General features: G+C 29.6%; 1 protein-coding gene across 6 annotated transcripts in view; it reads right to left on the bottom strand.

Moving 5' to 3' along the window:
• The window catches only part of LOC656752 (uncharacterized protein), a 59684-nt gene that overhangs the window by 16021 nt on the left and 22570 nt on the right, over positions 1-21093 (bottom strand). The window contains exons 1-3 of one of the 6 annotated variants that reach the window (XR_010335426.1): positions 14162-14304; positions 7334-7796; positions 7060-7262 (exon numbers count right to left, since the gene is read on the bottom strand). The exons of 2 other annotated variants lie outside the window; for them this stretch is intronic. The gene's annotated coding sequence lies outside the window, so the exon portion shown is untranslated. Of the gene's footprint in view, positions 1-7059; positions 7797-7845; positions 8476-14139; positions 14335-21093 lie in introns of those variants that run through there. 3 more of the 6 variants (XR_010335419.1, XR_010335421.1, XR_010335422.1) reach the window with 3 other exon arrangements.

Here is a 21093-nt window from a genome sequence, read left to right as displayed (position 1 = left end):
TTTATCTTTAATCATATGGATTGACATTTTACCCGTGAGTCGGTAACAAATAGAATGATTATGAGCAGAGATATAATCTCAGTAAAATTTGATTTCGCAGTTTTGCTTCAAATTTATGTTTAACCCTGTTTAATCTTTTCAACCGAAGCCGGATATTAAATTTCGTTCTAATTTGGTTTAAACAGTCAAAGTTATATTTACATGAAAAATCACTGTATACAAATGTTGTCAGGCATCTGAAAATTAAAAATTAAAAACAAAACAAATTAACAAACTTAACTAGTAGTAAAAAAAACGCACCAGTTTCGTTTAAAGGAGGAGTAATAATAAATTATTTTAACAAGTCTAATCAAAGAGTCGTTGTTTTCGGTCAAAATAAGGCGATTTGAATTATTCAAAATTTAACTGTGTTTTTTTAACAGCAGAAATGCCGCCTCTTTGGCAAAAAAATTTGTATCAATTAAAAGGGATGTTAGAATCCAGAATCCATTATTTGGCTGTTGATTCAGGAGGTTTTTTTTGTTTTAACGTACCGGACTCTCTTTTATTTTACTTGATAATAACAAAACTAGCACGAATTTATGAATTTTATTAATAAAAGTGATGATTTTTTTCAAAAAGTCCAGACACCCTAACGCTTATGCTTAAATTGCTTCTCAAAGAAGCAGCGTTTCCGAACGAAATGTTTCGTTTATTTGACCGAACTTTTTGAAAGAAATTTATTTCTTTACAACTCTGTCCCCTTTACACTTGCTACTTGATCGTATTCGCAGGGTTTCGAAAAATATGAGACGAAGCCAGAAGTTTCTAATTTAAATACAGCAGCATTTTTTTATTTCGTTGCGCGGAAAATGTAGTCGCACTCAATTGATTTCTTGCCTTTTAAAATTGAGCATAATGCTATTAGGAATTTTGTAGGTATGCCGAGCGATATAAAAAATTCACTGCATATAATAAAGACAGTGGAGAATGTAGATGTTATTTTACGAGCTTTTTATGCACCTTTTCATAATGTACCCAATATTGTTCACATCAGCGTAAACGAAACGAGCAAGATTAAATTAAATTATGCGCATAAATAAACTCGACTCAAAGATGCGAAAACTCGGTGCAGATTTATTAAATGTAATAAACGAAAACCGTTAAACGGAAGTATTATGGTCAACTAAATTTACCCATAATGAAAATCTTTTTTAAGTGACTTAATTTTAATGAGACTTTTTTTTATTATCATATTATGTACAAGTGATACATTTGGGAATTGTTTTCAATAAAATAATTTTCATGAAAATAGCTTACCGTTATAAAATCCTGCTTTTGACTTATACAGGGTGAGTTAATAGTGGGTTATTTGTGAATTTCTATAAATATGCAACCAATAATACAGATTTCAGGTGACCAGACCGGTAACGTTAAAAAAAATAAATTTGATCCAAGATTACATTGTTCTGGGTAGTGTCAAGTTTGTCTGCAAAAATTTTATTATGGATTATTATTACTTAAAAGATAAAAAAAACAGTGATTCAAATAATATTTTTAAAAATCAAACGAAGTTCCAAGTGGTAAGGAAATGTCAGAAGTAACCTAGTATTGACTCACCCTGTAGACAAAATTAATTCAGCAAAACAGCCAAAAGTGACAATTTTAAGAGAAGTCGTATTAAAATATGTTGTATTTTTACTTTATCCTCAGTTTTAACTACCTCTAATGCAAATCTATATTTTTGTGAACCTTTAGAAATAAAACCTTTTGGTGTTTGTAGTTGACTATAGTAAAATTTTACATTGTGAAAATTTCATGAACGCATGTTATTTGATGCAAAAACTGGAATTTTTAACTGGAATAAAATTCATAACTTTGATTTAGCCAATTTGGTAAAAATTCCCGAAACAGGTCAATTTTTATTTTTTCTTGCCTACTATTTGGTGCCTATGGTTTTTGTTTATCTGTTGTCAGAAATGCACAGCCACCTCTAACTTTTTTTTTTCAAATGTAATGGTATATCAAGTGACACCTCGTATGAAAGCCCATTCCGCAACCATAACAACGCACTATTTGTCTTTTGAATTTTTTCAAAGCCTACGTGATAAAAAATTAACCAGTTTTATAAGTTGAACATTATTTAATTCAACAATTGTTTAAAATGGGCACCGTTCCTCTTCTGAGAAATAACATAACGATAGTAGCATGGATTTCTAAGAATTTTGCAACATTTCTAGCGTGATTTGCCAAATTTCAACTTATAAAAATTGGTTTTCATTTTTTTATCGTGTAGGCTTTGGAAATATTCAGGAAACCAAGAGTGCGTTGTACTCCTTGCAAAGTGCTCTTTCACATGAGGTGACACTTGACATACCGTTACATTTTGAAAAAAAGTTAGAGGTGGCTGTGCAATTTTGAAAATAGATAAACAAAAACTGCATGCACCAAATGATGTGCAAAGAAAATTAAAAATCAAAAATATATCGTAGTCAATAATTCCACACTGCTTTAATTTTTTTATTGACAATATTTAAAAAACAAATAGTGCGTTGTACTGCTTTCGAAGTGTTCTTTTACATGAGGTGTCACACGACATACCGTTACATTTGAAAAAAAAGTTGGAGGTGGCTGTGCAGTTTTGACAGCAAATAAACAAAAGCCATGTTTACCAAATGATGGGCATGAAAAAACTAATAGCGATCTGTTTCTGGATTTTTTACAAAAATTGCCTATATCCAAGTTATGAATTTTATTCTAGTTAAACATTCCACACTGTATGTTTAATAACAATATTTAGACATAGTCCTTTTTACAAAAAAATATTCAAATACTATCTACCTGTATGTGCTTAGTTAATATTACGACTGTAATTTGTCACTTATTATCTGAAACTAAATCAATAACTGTAATTAACTAACATAAACTCACACTGACATTTGATACATTATTCTATTGACACTTGATGGAGTAAGATTACTAGCTTAGGCAGTGATGAATATATTGCCCTTCCGGTGAGCAAATTTATGAATTCTGCAAAATTTCCACAAATTTCTGCACAATATTCACTTTGATAATTTCGTAAAGATGTTAAAGGAATTTAAAATTATTAACTTAGTTAAGATAGCTCTTTGAAGTTCGTTAATTCCGAAAGTTCGTTTCATTACCTGCTGATCAAAAATGGATTAAATTCTTGCACCGAATTTTGAAAAACTATGCAGTACAATACTTTTTGAGGTAGAAATAATATTCCTTCTTATCATAACAACATGGAGAGAGAAAAAAAATTATCTTGATGTTAAAACTTTTGGAGTAGAGCTTTTTATGTGAAGATAAGTGGTATAATATGTAGATTTTAAACTTTTAGATTTAGATTTTAGATTTTTGTTTAAATATGCTTTTCTATTCTTTACAAATGATATGTATACAAATATCCTGCTTTTTGTTTTTCAAATACAAAAAAATTTGTAGAAAATTTAAGAAAATTGTTATAAACACAGCTCAAATGCAATTGGTAACATGGTCTGAATCCGAAATGTGAGATGGGATGATGTTGAACTAAAGTTGGGTTATTAATATTACTTTCAGGATTGTTTTGTTGGAATTTTTATTGGAAATTTCCTTATGTTTCCCACTAACAATAGAAAACCACTCTCGGCAAGATTGAAACTAACTTTTGTGTGTGTATAGATACATATTTGTAAGATGTTACGTAAACATTTTGTGTAGGTAATAAATGAGTAACTAGATTTTTACAAAATTAAATGTGTAGAAGTTTCTACAAGCTATCCTAACCCTTTTAATGACCATCCTAAGAACATTCACACATAATTTAATGCAGAAACGCTCTAGATTTTGTTTTGTTGTACCAAATTATACGTAATTAATCAAATAACCGGTCTAGCATTCTCACTACTCTGACAAGACATTTAGACAAGACACATTCATCAAGAAGACATCGATCCGCACTATGCGGAGAGTCTTGAGCACTTTTCAATATACAGAGTGATTCAAAAATGAAGTCATTTCAAACAACTTAATTTTGATATATTTTTTAATTTGGTTTCCTTAGCAACGGTATCGGTTTTTTGCTCTTTTGTTTCCTATGATGTCGAATAATTTATAGTCGAATTAACTTGTTTTGTACATCATGAGACATTAATTGTTGATTTTTTTCAAAAGGTATTTGTTTCGTGTTCCAAGATCTGTTATTTCCGCTAACTAAAATCAAAAATATGATCTGAAGCACCAAAAACTTAACTTAAAAATTTAACTCTGAAGAGCTATATCTTATGCAAAATGACTCAACATTTTTTTATCATAGATACTTTTCGTTTAGTTTATCAGCACCCGAGAGGTTGTCTGGTGTTTTTGAGTCACCCTGTATTATCTGTGTGGTTATATCGTTCAGAATTACTTAACTGTATCTTTATGAAAAATAAATAAAGAAAATGATACAGCTTTTTTTTAAATATGTATCTGTACCAAAGCTCGTGCTTGGATATAGGATGTATGTAGGTCAGATGTTAAGGACGTTCAGATCGATTATAAGTCGCCTAAAAACATATTGGAAGGCAATATTATTTATTTATTACCCATCCCGTCTCAGTGAGATGTATAAAAGTTTTATATTTGACGCCTGAAACGAGGATTTTTTCTGTATCTCAAAACCTGAATCACACAGAATGAATGCTTTCTGAATTTTTTTTATAAAACCCTAAGTAATTAAAATCAATTAATTAAGGAAACACGACAAATATTTTCGCCACTGAGAGGAAAGTTCAAATTTCAAAAACAGTTTTTTAGGTCACTACAATCAAGAAGGCTTTAAAAGTTGAATATCAAATTTTTAAATGAATTTCCTCTACTGATAAGTCAAAAGATGTTTATTATTAAACTTTAAAAAAAAAATTAGGTATTGATTTAGAAGTCGAAAAGTGAGATTTGCAGCTAACAATAACTTTAATGTTACCCTTATTACAGTGAATAACTGAAATTTTAATCCTTAATATTTAAATCCCCATATAAACAAATAATCCTTAATAGCGGTAACTATTATGGATTACATGGTAACAACAATGCGCATTGAATAATGTGCATTGCAGCTAAAATCAACATTTTTTGTTCGACTTAAAACTCAAAAAATACATACAAAAAAGAAACCGGAAAATCAGAAGCAGAAACTTGCAAAAGTAGACAAGAAAAATTTGAGAAGAGAAAACAAACGCAAACTGAAAACATTCCTGCAAGGACAAAACCCAGAAATTACAAAACACCAAAAACGAAACGATAAGCAAGTCTAAAAAGTAAAATACGACGCTATGAAGACAATTTATTACAGAAAAAAACATTTTTCTCGTACAAGAAGAAACCGAAAATGTCTGAAGGTTAAAAGTCGTCAAAAGGGAAGAAACATCTCAAAAAAGCAGAAGTAGAAAATATGACAAATCGATTGAAGAAAATACAACTCATGAAAAATAAATAAAAAAAATGTCAGAAGAAGGAAAAGAAGTCAAAACCCGCAAAATTTAGGAGAACCCATTACAGAAGTAGAAGGTCCTCGTTTAATCAATTATGCGGTTAAAATTATAACCAAAAATAAAACAGTTCAGAGTTTTAAAAAGAAAAAGAAGAGTGTTGGAAAAAATAAAGAAACACGAAGGAAAGCAGAAAAATCATAAAACAAGAAAAAGTTGAATGAATCATAAAAAGAATGAAATGAATAGAAAAAAAAACTACAAAAAAACTGGGAAATAAAAAATGAAACTTACGAAACCAGTCATAAGCAACAAGAGAATGACAAATTGGAGAAAATTGACGCAAAGGTAGACAAGAAACAGCAGAAGACAACTGAAATAGAAACATTTGGAAAGAAAACTCAAACATAAACTGAAAACATTAACATTAATAAACTGAAAAGATAATTTATTGCAAAAAAAAAACAACTCTGTCTCGTTCAAAAAGAAAAAAAATGTCCGACGAATGAAAATGTGTTAAGAGGAAAGAAATTGAAAAAAAAACACAAACGTGAATATGACAAATAGATTGAACAAAATGCAACTTAAAAAAATAAAGAATAATTATAGAAATATCTTTAAAAGATGAAAATAAAAATGAAAAACATAAGTGTTAAGGAGAACACGGACAAGTTCGAGCGAGAAAATCTACGTTCAAATAAATTTAATGGCTCTCAGACCATTTTTAGATTTAAAATTCATGGAATAGTAAAAAAACAAAAATAAAAAAATTTACTAAACAAAGTCTAGATACACACAAATTTATTCGCATTGTTAGAGAAAACATTCTAGAGTAATGATTAAAGTCAATATTGCTTTTTATTTATTTAATTTATACATATTTGAAACTTTGTTTTTAGAAAAACAATTTAATAATCTCTGAGAAGTAAAACCATAAAATAGGGTGTTTCGTGTAACTTAACGTTTGTGAAATTCTTTCATTTTTTTACGTTCATATTTGCAATCTAAAAAACAATCTGTATTGTTTTTTATGTTTGAACTTTTCTCCCTAAAGTTGTGAAAATCTTACTTTTCCAGGATTCATAATTTTTAGTCAATAATTGTTGAAAAAGAGCGTGGTTTTGGCAAAAAAAGTTATTTCAAAAACTGACCAATGAAACTTTAGATCAAAATGTGTGTTATTACTTTTGTAACGTCACCGATATTTTAATCGGGTAAACTAATAAATGTAATTAATTCACTGAAAATGATGAAATTGTGTTACGTAAACTAGATAAGAAATTATTTAATATGTTAGCTTTTAAAGTAAAGTAGGGTTTTACTTTTCTAATTAAATAATAATAACTTGTTTTTTAATATTCCCAACTAAAGAATGTAATTATTTGTTTAGGTGTGTTGCCTATTGAAACGATCGATTCACTGAAGACAAATTAAACGAATTTCCGAAATAATAAACGAATAATCTGAAATCAAACACATTAATAAGGGCCGGTTTAAAACTTAATAGGGGGTGACATTCTTTGTGATCGTGACTGTACATGAAGTATAGGTTGTGTTGTAGGATGGGTTTGTTTGTTTTCAGGTCCGCTAAAAGAGACAAGTGTTTTTCAAAAACTATTTTTAATACCTTACGTTACAAGAAAGCAAATTTTAGATTTTCAAAGCACATTTTAATGGAGTTCTAATTTAGTAGCATTATTTTTGCGTTCCAACTGATTGCCTTTAACAACATAAATACGCAAAGACTTGGGCATGTAACTTTTCGGAGGCACTCTTTTTAATAGGTTGTTTCCCAAATGCAAATATCTGAGGTTAATTAAGGAGCGAAACATCATTGGAGTTATAAATTCAAGATAATTGCTGTCCAAATAGAGAACTTGTAAAGACGGTAATTTGGTAAATGTCATCATCTGCAAGGCTCTAATTTTATTATGGCTCAACATCAGCGTCTTCACCGTGCGGGATTTCATAAGAGGTCTCTGTTTTGGTATGCGAACCCTATTCTTGGCTAAAAGAAACGTCGTCAATTTGGGAATAATGCTGCTTATGTCTATTGGAATTCTTCGGATTCTGTTCCCGGTAAAATCGACCAACTCTAAATTAGGCATGAACGCAAAAATTGTGCGATTTATTCTTGTCAGCTGCATGTGGTCCGCGTAAAGGCTGTCGGCTTGTTGTATCGGCCAATGTCCGGAAAAAACGAGCGATTTTCCCATTGCTGTTATGTCCACGCATTTGACTGTTTCCGACGGAAAAAGCGCCTTTGACGGGTTGAGGTATGCGGTGTTCCTAGAACTGCAAGGGGCGCCGTCTGTGAAACCACCCTCGACGTTATGTCGACTAAAAAGTTAATGAAAAATATTAAATTAAAATAAAGCTTCCTGCTGACGTGTAATAACGACGAAATTTTCATGCTGCTCTCGGAATAAACGCGCGACCCAACGACTAAACATCTGTTGAATGAAAGGATGATGTAATATTCCTGACATTTTTTTGTCACAGAACGAAATTTAATTAGAAACCAAATATTCAAGCACAACTCTAAATTCCGTAGCAGTTCCAATATAATATATGGGTAAATTAATTCGGGAAATGAATTCTGATTTACATTTCTAGTTGCTTTTCACTAAATCACACTTATCTCATAAAACGGCTCAAGCGTTGACACATTCCAATGCCGTAAGAAGCTTACAGATAATGTAAATGTCAGTCAAATTTTTAAAACGTTTGCGTTTCGCTGAATAAATTTGCTTTACTCTCTTTCCTTAAACATTCGAGTATTTACCTAACTTTTTGACTTTGTGGAGTCTACTTTTACAAACAGAAATTTTTATAACCATTCATTGATTTAACAAAATGTGCAAACAAATTACAAGGTAAGTCTGGTGAAAATATATTTCGAATTTACGAAAACAAAGTGAAAAATTAGGGCTTTAATTTTCCACGAACTTAGAAACTTTTTTATTGACTTTCTATAAATCAGTTTTTTGCCGAAACCGAGCAGAAAATCGAATGCATTATTTTTTGTTAATTTAGGAACATTTTTCAGCACTTGGGCAGAAATATTTTGACAGTAAGACAGAAAACCGTAAAATTAAGTCCGAAATGTGTTTTTAGAGCTTGTTTCGCTTAATTCAATAGATTTTGCCAAACACAAGAGCGGATCCAGATCAATTTTAATTTTTTAATTAATAACGTAAAAGCCTAATGAACAAAAGTTTTCGAAATAATAAGCTAAGAAGTCTTTTAAAGCACTTTTATTAATAAATTAATAAATAAATTGTTACTGAATAAAATATTGTACATATAATATCGAAGACTAATGCAAAAATGTTTTATGTTGTAGTTTTTTTTCATTAAAAAATGTTTTTGTTAATGATATTTTAAAAACTTAGTAAAATCTACAAGTAAACAACATCATGATTATCAACTATGTTAGAGTGAATTTTAAGTGACCCATAAATTTATATTTCGGTTGTGGGTATTTTTCAAAAAAATTCTACAACAGGTCGATTTTATTTTTGACACCATACTCACATTTGTGACGTCACTGTTTTCCAAATAATGATGCCTTTTTGAATGACAACCGATATTTTTGGTTACTGTTCTTGATAGTAGATATACTCTTTTATCTTTCTCTTAAGTACAAAAAAATTGTAATAATACATTTAAAAAAATGGAAAAAAAGAAAATAAAGTAAAAAAGCAAAAATATATAGATAATTATCCATAAAAAGCTTTATCTTTTTGTTTATTTTGCCTTTTTTTATAAAAGACGATTGTTTTTTGCTTATTTTGAAAAAATACAATGACAATAATATGAATTTTATGCGTTACTTTAAACTCACTCTGTACGTCAAAAATGCACAAAATATAGGGTGTTCTATTTAAAAAATATAGAAATTTCCATTGTAACATTTTTTGGCTAAAAAATCTTTTTGTACAAATTTATTGAAATACTTTCACATACCGACAGTAAAACTTTAATTTAATAGCTTAACCGTCACTATTCTAAAATTTTTTGGAAGGGCCTTTAAACACGTTACTTTATAAAATTTAATTAAATCGGTGGATGTAGAAATATTTTTAAATTTATTACTTTTTTATTTTGCTAAAATGTATAAAATTGCAATCATATGTCGAAAATGCGTTACTTGCGCTTGTATTGGCGTTTTTTGACCAGAAATTCACTAAATTCTAAATATTCTGTTGAAACAAAGCATATATATCTACATACTATTTAGGAACACTATACTATTTCAAGGAAAAACTTACAAAATCCGAAAGATTTTGCCAATACATTGAACATTGTAAAATTAAGTCTGAAGTGTATTATTTATTGTAAATTTGGTGGCGTTTTTCAGTGAAAAACTCACTAAATTAGAAGGAAATTTTAAAAGGAAATTCATTAGGATTATATGTATTTATCTCTATTTTCTATTTCCCTAAGAGGTTTTTTGTAAACTTTTGGCAATAAATTATTGTTATGTGCTTTGTTAAAATTTAATTCGTTAAAACTTAACAACGCGAAAGCACCAATCACATTTGTTCAATTAGGTCATGTGATCAGTTAATTCGCATTTAATGACGCTTCTATAAACCGGTCCTTAGAATATTTTTCGACGAGGTCTCGAATTATTGTTTATAATGTAACTGATATAATTTGTTCAACTTCTTCATCTCCTACCTCCCTAAACACAGCAACATCCAACACATCCTCCACAATTTATGATGATTATTTGACGTAGAAGTTTTTATGTGTTGCTAAAAGTCTAATTTAAAAACTTCAGAGTAGCTCTACATAAAATGTAGGATCGGGCAAAGTAAATTTAAACTATTCACACTATGAAAAAAATTAGTGGTAAATTTTCAAGAATAAAATTTTCTCGAAATTTTTGTTAGAGTTTGACTAATGGAAAATTTTATTTATTTGCTGATTTGTTAAGTGACTCCCTACAACTGTTTTTTTAATTGTTAAAGTGGCGTTTTGAGGTAATCACTAATCACGAAAATCTAGTTCTTAAGAAAAAAAAAATTTTCTTTATGGTATTTATATTGTTTGAAAAAATGAATTAAACTTCGTTCAAGATGGATTTACTTTAATACATTTTTATTCATACATTTTAGAGCATTTACTTACAAAATTGGAAGTGAAAGTATTTACTCAATTTTCTTTATACGGCCCAATATCTTTATATCTAAGGTCTGTGTGCACATATATTTATATATGTATATTTTCTATCATGATAAATTAATAAAAGTAACTATTTTAAACAGTTTTTAAACAAAGTAACACTCTCTTAGCAACTTCGAAAAAATGATAAATAAATTATAAATGTACTTCACCATAAAAGAAATTATGAATTTTCTAGTGGGGATTAAATTTAAAAAAATTAAAAATTACACGATTTTTCATTATTTATTTATTATTATATTTATTTTTATTTTATTTATAACACAACCATTGTTGTTTTCCTGTTTTTGATGTTTTTTACTGCAGTTTTTGTGGTTTATAATTGCCAATCAAAATAACTCAATAATTCAATAGAAATAATGGAAGATGTAATAAAATTTTGTAAGGGAATTTCATCTGAAAAAATATAACTCGTTTTTAATTTGTTGTTAGGCATTTTTAGAGATTATATTTTTGTCTAAATATTGGTAGATTTTATTAACGTGGTGGATTTTTTTAAACATATTTTTTTAACTCATTTTAGCTAAGTTTTAATCGTGTAAACTAGTGTTATTAATTTATATAATATTTTAGAATAAACGAAATCTCAAGAAAACATATCTTTCAAATGATATAAAGTCCGTAATACGTAATATCTTAGTCAAAGCTTCAGTGGCAGTATTATATTGTAAGTCCCCTAAGAGATTTGGCTCCGGACGCCTCTTAATGGCACCTAGGAACCTTTCTCTTCAACACATCAATCCGGGTCAACTTGAAATCTCCCTGTGGACCAATACAGAGTTCGCTAAATGTGCAATTACAGACAACAGTACAATTAAAGTAACGAATTAGAAAATAGATTTTGGCTTTATTTCTCCCTGAAGGGCAGCTTTAACTAAAATATAGGCATGTAAATATTGAATAGCTTTCAGCCTGTCAACGCTTACACATTTTTATTGCCATTCTTACTTTCAATATATCTGACGTAAAAAAATCCTATAGGTTCCCATCAGATAAATTTGTATTTATTACAATGTACTTCATATTTGACAGTTTTGTTAAAACATGTAAATGATCTCAAATTATCATTTTTTCTTTATCTTCTTGCTTCCAGACTTGGGACAAATATGCGGTCATATTTTCACCTATTGAAAAATATTATTAATTGTGTAGATTTTACCGCTTGTTGCGGTTGAATCAATACCTTGATCTTTCATTGTTCGAGGTTAGTCGTGGCCGTTTTACAACATCATCCCTAGGGATATAAAGTTGGTTATCAAAATGAACCTTTTGTGAGCACTTAATAGAAAAATCAATCTAAACAAACACATATTTCCGTTTTTCCTTGAACACAAATATTAGCAGTGAGGCACGGAATCGTAAAAATGTTTTGAAAATACGCCGAGTATATTTATATTAAAAAATGAACTAAAAATTTATAATTTAAGCCTCTCTGTGTGATTGAATGCCTTTGGCCGCAATCGGCTGAAAAATGCGTATTTTATTTAATAATTCACTCGTTGATTAATAGATACGCATGAATGAAGGTTTATGTGAGAGATTTGGAGTTTGAAAAACCAAAATTTATTAGTTCATTTCATTCCATTTTAATTCAATACAAATTCTGTTCGAATCAGAACTAATTCATCAAAGTGTATACCAAACAAATCAATCACTATGAGACCCTTAGGCCTTGGTGGCTTAGATAGAAATGCACTCAACCGACGACAATCGGGAAAACGTGGGTCTTGAGTCGTCTTTTACATTTTTTTTTCTTTTAATACAAAAGCGGTTAAATTAAATAATACAATTTATTTGCACCAAAGGTGGTGGTTTACTTTGCGCTTTTAGCGATTCGGCAATCAAAACAAATTGTGAAGCACAGCATAATACTAAACAAACAGGGGATACGGATGCGAAGATTGTAATAATTGGTGGGCTTTAGTCCCTCAAGTCTCGTTTTCTCTCTCACGAAACAGGGAGTCCTAGTTGAATGTTGTATGGAATGTTTTTCAATTTTTCGTCCTGTTTTCTTACTACAGTCTTTATTCCTAACATAATTATTTATTGCAGAAAATTAAACTTATCAAAAGGGCATTTAACGGTAGGAAAAGCTGTGGATTCTTTCTTAATTTTTTGCAGAAAATAAAGTTCACCAAATGGGTTTTCGATAAGAAAAAGCTAAATCAACATTCACTCTTTACGTCCTTGATTATTTTTTTTCTGTCTCAAAATATTTCTACAACGTAAACTTTTTTAAGAGTCTAAAAACAAAACGTAACATAAAGATTTTGATTGGCGAAAAAATGGTGAACTGATAATAAATTACTTCTTAGAGCCTTAATCTTTTTTTTTTTCAAAACAAATCTAGAATTTTTCAACTTTTTTTACAGAAGGAATCATTCCTTAAGGTCTTTGCTTTTATTTTATTGTTTTCTCAAAATATATTCTCAATACAATTTTTTTCCATTATTCCGTGTAGCGATTTTCTTGATTTTTCTGGAAAATAAAGCTTGTCAAAGGGGCTTTAACTGTAAAAAATGTTGACCTAGAATCACTTCTTAAGGAGTGAATGAATTTTTTTTTCTCAAAATAGGTTATCTTCTTGCTTTTTTTAGAAAACAAAGCTTGACAAAAGGGCTTTTCACTTAAAAAAAAATGTGAATTTAGAATCACTCTTTAAGGTCTGAATGAATTTTCTTGTTTTCTCCAAATCTCTAAAAGTCATTCCGAGGGGCGATTTTTCTAGTTTAATGCAGACAACAAAACCTTTCGAGCTTCCGATTGTAAAATGTCACTCTTTTGAGCTACAAAAACATTCTTTTTTTCAAGTGTTATTCCCTGCAGAGATTTTCCCAATTTTTACAGAAAATGCAACAACGAAAATACTGCCAAACTTAATAATACATCATATTTGCACTTTAGGTTTACTTTGAGCTTTCAGCGATTCGACAATCAAAACAAATTGTGAAGCACATAATGCTCAACAAACAGGAGATAAGGATGCGAGAGATTGTAATAATTGGTGGGATTCGGTCCCTTTTAACTCTTGTTTTCTCTCTCAGGAAGCACGAGAGTCCTTGCTGAATGTTGTATGTAATGTTTTTTAATTTTTCATCTCCTTTCCTCAGAAAAATATTCATTACTTAAGCCGCTTATTTCTTTTAAACATTTTGTAAGTTAATGCATCAAAGTAAGTTAAATTTGTTCCTGTTTAGTTCTTGAAAGTATTTATAGAATTATTGTAAATAGCTAAACCCTGGCAAAAAATGGCAATGTCTTTAAAATTTCCAGAAAATAATTTACCCATAAGATAAAATTGCCTTTGAAACACCTTACACAGTTTACACATATTTTTTTGTGTTTTGAATTAATATCTAAATATCAGAAATTAATGCCAACGCCCGATGGTGAATTTATTAAGTCAGTAGTAAAAAAAACGTTAACTCCTAACATATGGGAAAATATGTACACATCTAAAATACATCATTCCATAGATTCATGCACCTACCTTATTTTGAAGTGGTACTTACATTGAATTCAGTAATGTAATTACTATTGCAATCATTAATGTTTGCGGCATTGTAATAGCGTTAATGCGTATGACGCACTGAGCCGATTTTATTAAACCAGATGGCAAATTTATGTGAAAATCTTATCGTTAATTTCATCACGTCATGTTATAAAATATGAGCAGTAGCTTGTATTATATTTTTACGTTTTCAACAATTCGACGTAAAGATAAAAGAATGGGGAACTGGTCCTTGAATTTTGTAATAATTTATTTATACAGTGAGAAAATAAACTCCTGAATTAGCTCGTAAAGTAGGAGGGAATTTCATGAATGTTCAGTTCAGTTGCAATTTACGCCCTATTGTAACCATCTATTTTGGCAAAATGTGTAAAATAAACTTAATAGCAAACGTATTAAGCTGAATATTGTTTGATTTACGTCCAAACAACTTAAAACTTAACTAATAAGCAAATAAGTATTCAAACTTAATCCTGAAATTCTTCTAAACTCAATTATTTACTTAACTATGGATTTTTGTAAATATGTTTTTGCGTTTAATTTTGAGGGCAATAATAATACATTTTATGGAAGAATTTATGAAAATTTGTTTAACCAATGCAAACTTTTTAAAAATGAAAATACAGGATGCTCAAAAACTGGCACACCAACTCAGTGGTACATTATTGGGAAGCAAGTGCAGATTACGGGAAAAATGTTGAAAAAATTTCTGAAGTCATATTTTAAAAAATCTGGAGCTACTAACTTATTGTGTTAACTTCTTTAGTTTTCATTATTTTTTTATGTTTCATACCAGTATTTGTTCCGTAATAAAATGATGAATAATTGTTTTTAAATTTACTATCAGATTTTAGCAGTTTTTTTAATTTAACAAAATTAAAATTCATCCAAAAAATCACAATGTGTAGATGTGCCAACACTGGGGATTATTTCCTAGGAAACCGTTGCAAAAATAATTTATTTTTATTGTTGTTCAAATTCTATTGCGATCATGACTGTTAGACAACGTTGCCACATATCATTTATCTAAAATCCGTTATTTATCAATAACTTTAATACAAAGAATTTTTTTACTATTTTTACCTTTATATGTAACCAATTCTCTACCACACACCATTGAGTTGGTGCGCCAGTTTTTGAGCACGCTGTATAACGAATTATTAAAAGTAACAATAAAATAAATAAAGAAAAATGAAGCAGCGACAGTTAGTCCAGGGTGAAGGATTTTAGATTCGAAATAAAAATCATTGTGTTTTTTAAAACATTGAGAATATTATTACGATTTATTAAAATGTAAGAATCTAGGAAGCTTGATATAAAAAAATGACATTATTTGCCGCCCGCTGGATCCGTTGTCTCGATCGTCATTCGAAAGTCATGCCGCGTAACGGATTTATTTATTCCGTTTTAGAAAAAGAATTATTAAGAGTACGTTGATGCCGAGATTTGAAGTTGAAGCACATTAAAGCCCGATATCGAACCACTAAATATTCAAATCACACGATTATTGCTATGCTTCAAGTGATTCGCTGAAAATATTTTAGCGAAACAAAATCGTAACTCTTGCAAACAGGGAGTTACTATTACTGAAATCTGAAACACTAATAACGTATTGAACAAAATCTAGAAAGTTTGGGATATGCCAGCTTATAACATTATTTTATGTTTATGAAGAGACAGTTCGAAATTTCCTGCCAACGAAATCTGTTACTGTGTATAAAGCGTCTTACAATTCTGAGAGAAATGTTGAAGTTTATTCTGAAAACGTTTTACAGAACTGTCTCGAACTATGAAAAGTTCTTAAATGTGGTCGAATTAACAATAATGTTGAAATAACTGGTAAAATAAAAATACCTAATCATAAAGTAAAGCTTTAGCCGATGGCATTTACAGAAAATATTGTGATGAAGAAAAATTGTATTCTTTATAAACTTCTACATTTTTAATAATGCTTTATAATGCCCCTAATTATTTAAATAATGGTTTAAATAAAAAAGGGTTTGTTACATACTTTTTATAGGCACTCAATCTATCTACAGTCTAACAAAGTGAAAATGACGCCTCAATAAATTAGTTATTGCGCTTCGCTTTCTTTAAACCGACTTCCAAAAAAGGTCAACTTTGCAATCCGATAATTTGTTATTCTGCCTGCTTGTGGTTAGAAAAGTCAGCTGATTTACTGATTTATTGAGGCATCATTTTCACTTTGTTCGACTGTACTTGGAAAGGATATTTTCAATTTTGTCGCTAGGGATAAGAATCAATTTAGATCGCATAAAAACTGTAATAGCAGCTCTTGTTTTAGAAAAAATAATATTCCACTTGATGATGAAGAAGCCATTGAAAGAATGGAGGCAGATACGTAATCAAGTATTGTGAATCTAAATAAAAACACTCTAAATTTAAATGTTTAATGAAATGAGTAACTTCTACAGTTCAAAAGAGTTTGTTATTGTTTTAACGATACATTTGTAAGAAATTACAAACAGAGGGAAAGAGGTTTGTTTATTAATTTTTTATTTTAAAACTGAAGTTACTGAATCTGGAACAAACACAATATCTATTTCATCAAATATCTGTCGCCAGACTGACAACGACACGACTGCATATTTTGAGGTGAATTAGGTCACAAACGTTTGATTTCTGTGTAAAACAGCTGAACCCTTCTAACTAAATTTGAGCCAAAAGGCTTCACTATTTGATGTTATTTGTATAAAATATACAGGCTGTCTCAACTACCCGAAAAAGCTCCATAACTTATTTATTATTAGAGATATTGACTTTTTTTAAGGTTATAGCTGCGTATCTGCGTATCTCATATTTCTAAAATATTGCGATATATAGAGGATGTTCCGTCTAAACCCCACATTAGAAGTATGAATGTTCTAATAAAAATATTTATTTAAATGTTGATACTGAGCCATAATCCATTAAGTTCTGCTCAATGAAAATATTTTCAAGATGGCGGCACTTTCGGTTATACCGGAAGTCGCCATCGACTTTTTTATTTTAAATGAAAAGCTATATATTTTACTGCGTTTTTGGATTAGTTATTTTACGGAAGTTTATCAGTTTTCCCTATACCTAAGTTTAACCGTTATCGAGATATTTAAGATTTTTGTAAAATTTTTGGAAAATTTTTGGATTTGCACCTGCCACTTAAAAAATCGATAATTCTCTTAGTTTTAGAGATTTCGAAATTATATTTGACGAATTAAAAGAGAAAACCTACATCTGTTTTCCAGAGTGTTTAAAATTGGAAAAAAAGTTAACATACCCAAAAATTTTAAGTTTAAGTTTGGACAACTTCAAGTACCCATAACTTAATTTTTTCAAATGGGATGTCTAAATTTTATTTTACTAGATGGAGGGGATTTTTTTTCTGCAACGATCTGTATTAGCATTTTCTATACCTATCTATGATAATTTTCAAGTTATGTTTTTTTTTAACGTTGTAAAAAGTTTTTACTAACCACTGCTTTTTTCCATAGTTTGTCATAAAAACATTTGTGATTAAACAAACGACAAACTCTGTTCAAAATTGTGTTCTCTATCCTGTGAAAACAAAATAAATTCATTGAATGTTGGTTTAAAAAACTTTAATTTTTCACATTTTTTCTCTCGTTTTCATGGCAATCTATGAGAAATGGCCTATGGCTAATGAATTTCTCAATCCTAACAAAAAGTTATTGTAACTTGAAAACTGTTAAACATAGTATAGGGAATCTAATACAGATCGATGCAAAATTAAATTCTCTACGATTTAATGAAATAAAATATGTGGCATTTTATTTAAAAAAATTGAGTTATGGGTGCTTAAAGTTCTGAAAACTTAACTTGAAATATTTGGGGTTTGTCATTTGTTTTCAGAAGTCTGAAAACACCAAAGGAAAGATCTGGGCTTCTTCTTTCAAATAAGCTAAAAAATATTTCCAAACTCATAAAAATAGCAGAGTTATCGATTTTTGAACTGGAAGGTGCAAATCCAAAAAAAAATAAAAAAATTAAAAACCTTTAATATTTCGTAAACGGCTAAATTTAGGTATAGAGATTGCTTATGAAAACTACCTTAAAATAACTGTAGAAATCCAAAAACGCATTAAAAACATAGCTTTTCTTTTAAAATAAGGAAGTTGATAGTGACTTCCGGTATAACCGGAAGTGTTACCATCTTGAAAATATCTTTATTGAACAGGACCTAAGAGATTATGGTTGTATACAAATTTTCACATGACTATCATTATTAGAACTAATGTGGGGTTTAGACGGAACAGTCTGTATATACAGCGTGTCACAATATTAAAAAAACACTAAAGTTATGTTTTTTCAAATTTTATTTTTGGACGTAGCGTTTAATACTGATTGGTAATGACTTTTTAAAAAGCGTGTTTTCGTCAAAATAATCAAATAATTTCAAAAACAAAGCAAAATCGTTCAATAACAATTTAGTTTAAAAACATCACTGTTAAAAGCTACATGCAAAAATGCCAAAAATACTGATCTATTAAAAAAAACATTAGTTTGTGTTGTAGCTAATTTCGGAAACACTCTGTAAACTTGACATTAATTAATTTTCTAATATTTAAAGGCGCTGGGTCACCCTGTATGTTACAGTAGGTATATTTTAAAAAATCGCAAAATTGCATGCAATCTTAAACACGACACCGCCAACCTCTTATTACCCCATTATCGACTAAACCCGCTTTTTTAATGTATAAATTTTCCATATATTTTTCCACCCAACTCAAATTGTCAAGAATCGCTTCCGGAATATCACGTGACTCTAGTTAAATTGAAATTTAGTTTCCTATAAACCGTGGTTTAGCTATAACTGAGATCTATTGCAAAGGGATTTTATTTAGACTATGATAGGTACAGAACTGTAGTTAGAATTGATGTGGATGATGATGCGAAATCTACTTTTCCGCGTTGTTACTCTTAATAACCGCTTTTGCAAAATGATAAGAAGTGTTGCTCGACTTAAGTGCTCCATTCACATCCTATAAAGTTTAAAGAAACACTTTACGGACTACATTTGTTGAATAAACCAACGGTGGTGTTACACAAATTTTAATCTCCCGAATTATTTGCATTATGAAACCGCGCTTATAAAATATTTCCAGCAGAATGATTATTAAAACTGTTTCAAATCCAATTACGCCTGATTTATATGTAGAAAACGGATTAAAATCTTACTCTGAATCGAAACACGAATTAAAATGGATTAATGAATTGAAATATAAATGTTACTAAAAATATGTATTATTTCGGAAAGGTGCAAGGGCATGAATAAATAAATATAAACAAATTGTTAGTTATATTGGGGCCTGACCCCAAAGCCGAAAGCTTTAGCGCAATTCCTGACCTATCCCAGTTTTATTGATTTCTGACACCTGCAACAGTCAACTGCAACTGCTCGTTCTAAACTTTCTAGACGAACACATTTCGCACGCACGTTTAGCATAATTGGCTACATTGCGTATAAAGATTTGTTAAAATAATAGACTTTTATTGTTTCAAGTATTTTCATTAAAATAAAATTTTTAAACCACCTGAAGCAAAAATTAAAGTAACCAAGTGATTCTGCTTAAAGCACATTAAAGGCAGTTATGAGAGATAAGTAATTCAATTTAGTAATTTAATAAGAATTTATTGTGCTAGAAAGTTGAACTTAAGTCAAAACGTGCCAAAATTAGTAAACGTTGACTGTTCGGTATTTTGTTACCATTCTTCTAGTTCTAGTGCATTTAAATTCATGGAAAAGTTGAACGTGGTGTTCTTCTGCAGTGTAGAGTTTCATTCAATTATAGGATTATTGTGCTTGCTGCACTTGATTCTCCAGCTCACGTTTTGCCTCCTTATTTCTTCTTTTTAGTTTAGTCAGTGCAATCTTGTGCACCAGTTTCTAGCTGCATATAGAAGGATGTGCTATACCAGCAAGAACTAACAAAACTTAACTAAACAAAATAAATAAATTTATAACACATCTCAAACATGAATTTTAAGTTTAAAAAAATGTCTACAAAAATTAATTTGGATAGTAAGTATGTACAGTCACGATCAAAAAGTATGATACCGCTAAAACCGCACAAATCATTTCGATATGTTACAGTTAATGCATACATTTTGCTAGATTATAAACCAGTTCGATATTTTGTAACCTAACTGATTTGTTGAAATTTTGACCTAAAAGAAAGCTTAAGAAAGCTTAAAAAAAACTTCACAAACTTGAAAATCTTAACGTTATTTTTGGACTTCTACAAGCTAATAATTTGGTCAAATAAAAATTGTGGCATTTTATTTGAAAATTTTTAACTTTTGGGTGACTGAAGTTCTCCAAACTTTATCTTAAAAATTTGGAGTTTGCTAACTTTTTTTAGAAATTCTGAAATACCAAAAAAATATCTAAACCTTCTCAAGTAAGCCAAAAAGGATTTCACAATCTTTTGAAACGACAGATTTCTCGATTTTTAAAATAAGATACAAATTCAAATATTTTCAAAAAATACTCAATATTTGTAAAACGATTAAATTCAGGTAAAGGAAAAGCTGATAAAACTCTTTTATCTTGGACAATTTGGTGCTTAAAAATCAGAAAATGGTTTATTTTGGCCGGAAACATCAATTTACAGACGATTCTTTGCTTTGGTTAGAAAGAATAAATTATTTATAGTGTGAACGAAAACGTTTCTTTTTTTCGAACGATTATTTGCTTTAAAACAAGAAAACTTACATCAAACAGACTGAAAACGGCATATTCAGGCACAAAAGAACGAATTAAGTTGCAAGTAGGACGAAAACTGCTTATTTTTGACGATTTTTTGCTTAGAAACGTGAAAACTTATACACGTATGAAATAGACCGAAAACGCCGTATTCAGGAAAAAATGAATTAATTTACAGTTTCGTTGAAAACAACATATTTCAAACGATT

This window comes from Tribolium castaneum, chromosome 1, assembly GCF_031307605.1.
Source record: "Tribolium castaneum strain GA2 chromosome 1, icTriCast1.1, whole genome shotgun sequence".
Taxonomy (NCBI): domain Eukaryota; kingdom Metazoa; phylum Arthropoda; class Insecta; order Coleoptera; family Tenebrionidae; genus Tribolium; species Tribolium castaneum.
The sequence above is the reverse complement of the archived record's forward strand: the minus strand, read 5'-3'. Positions and strand labels throughout refer to the sequence as shown.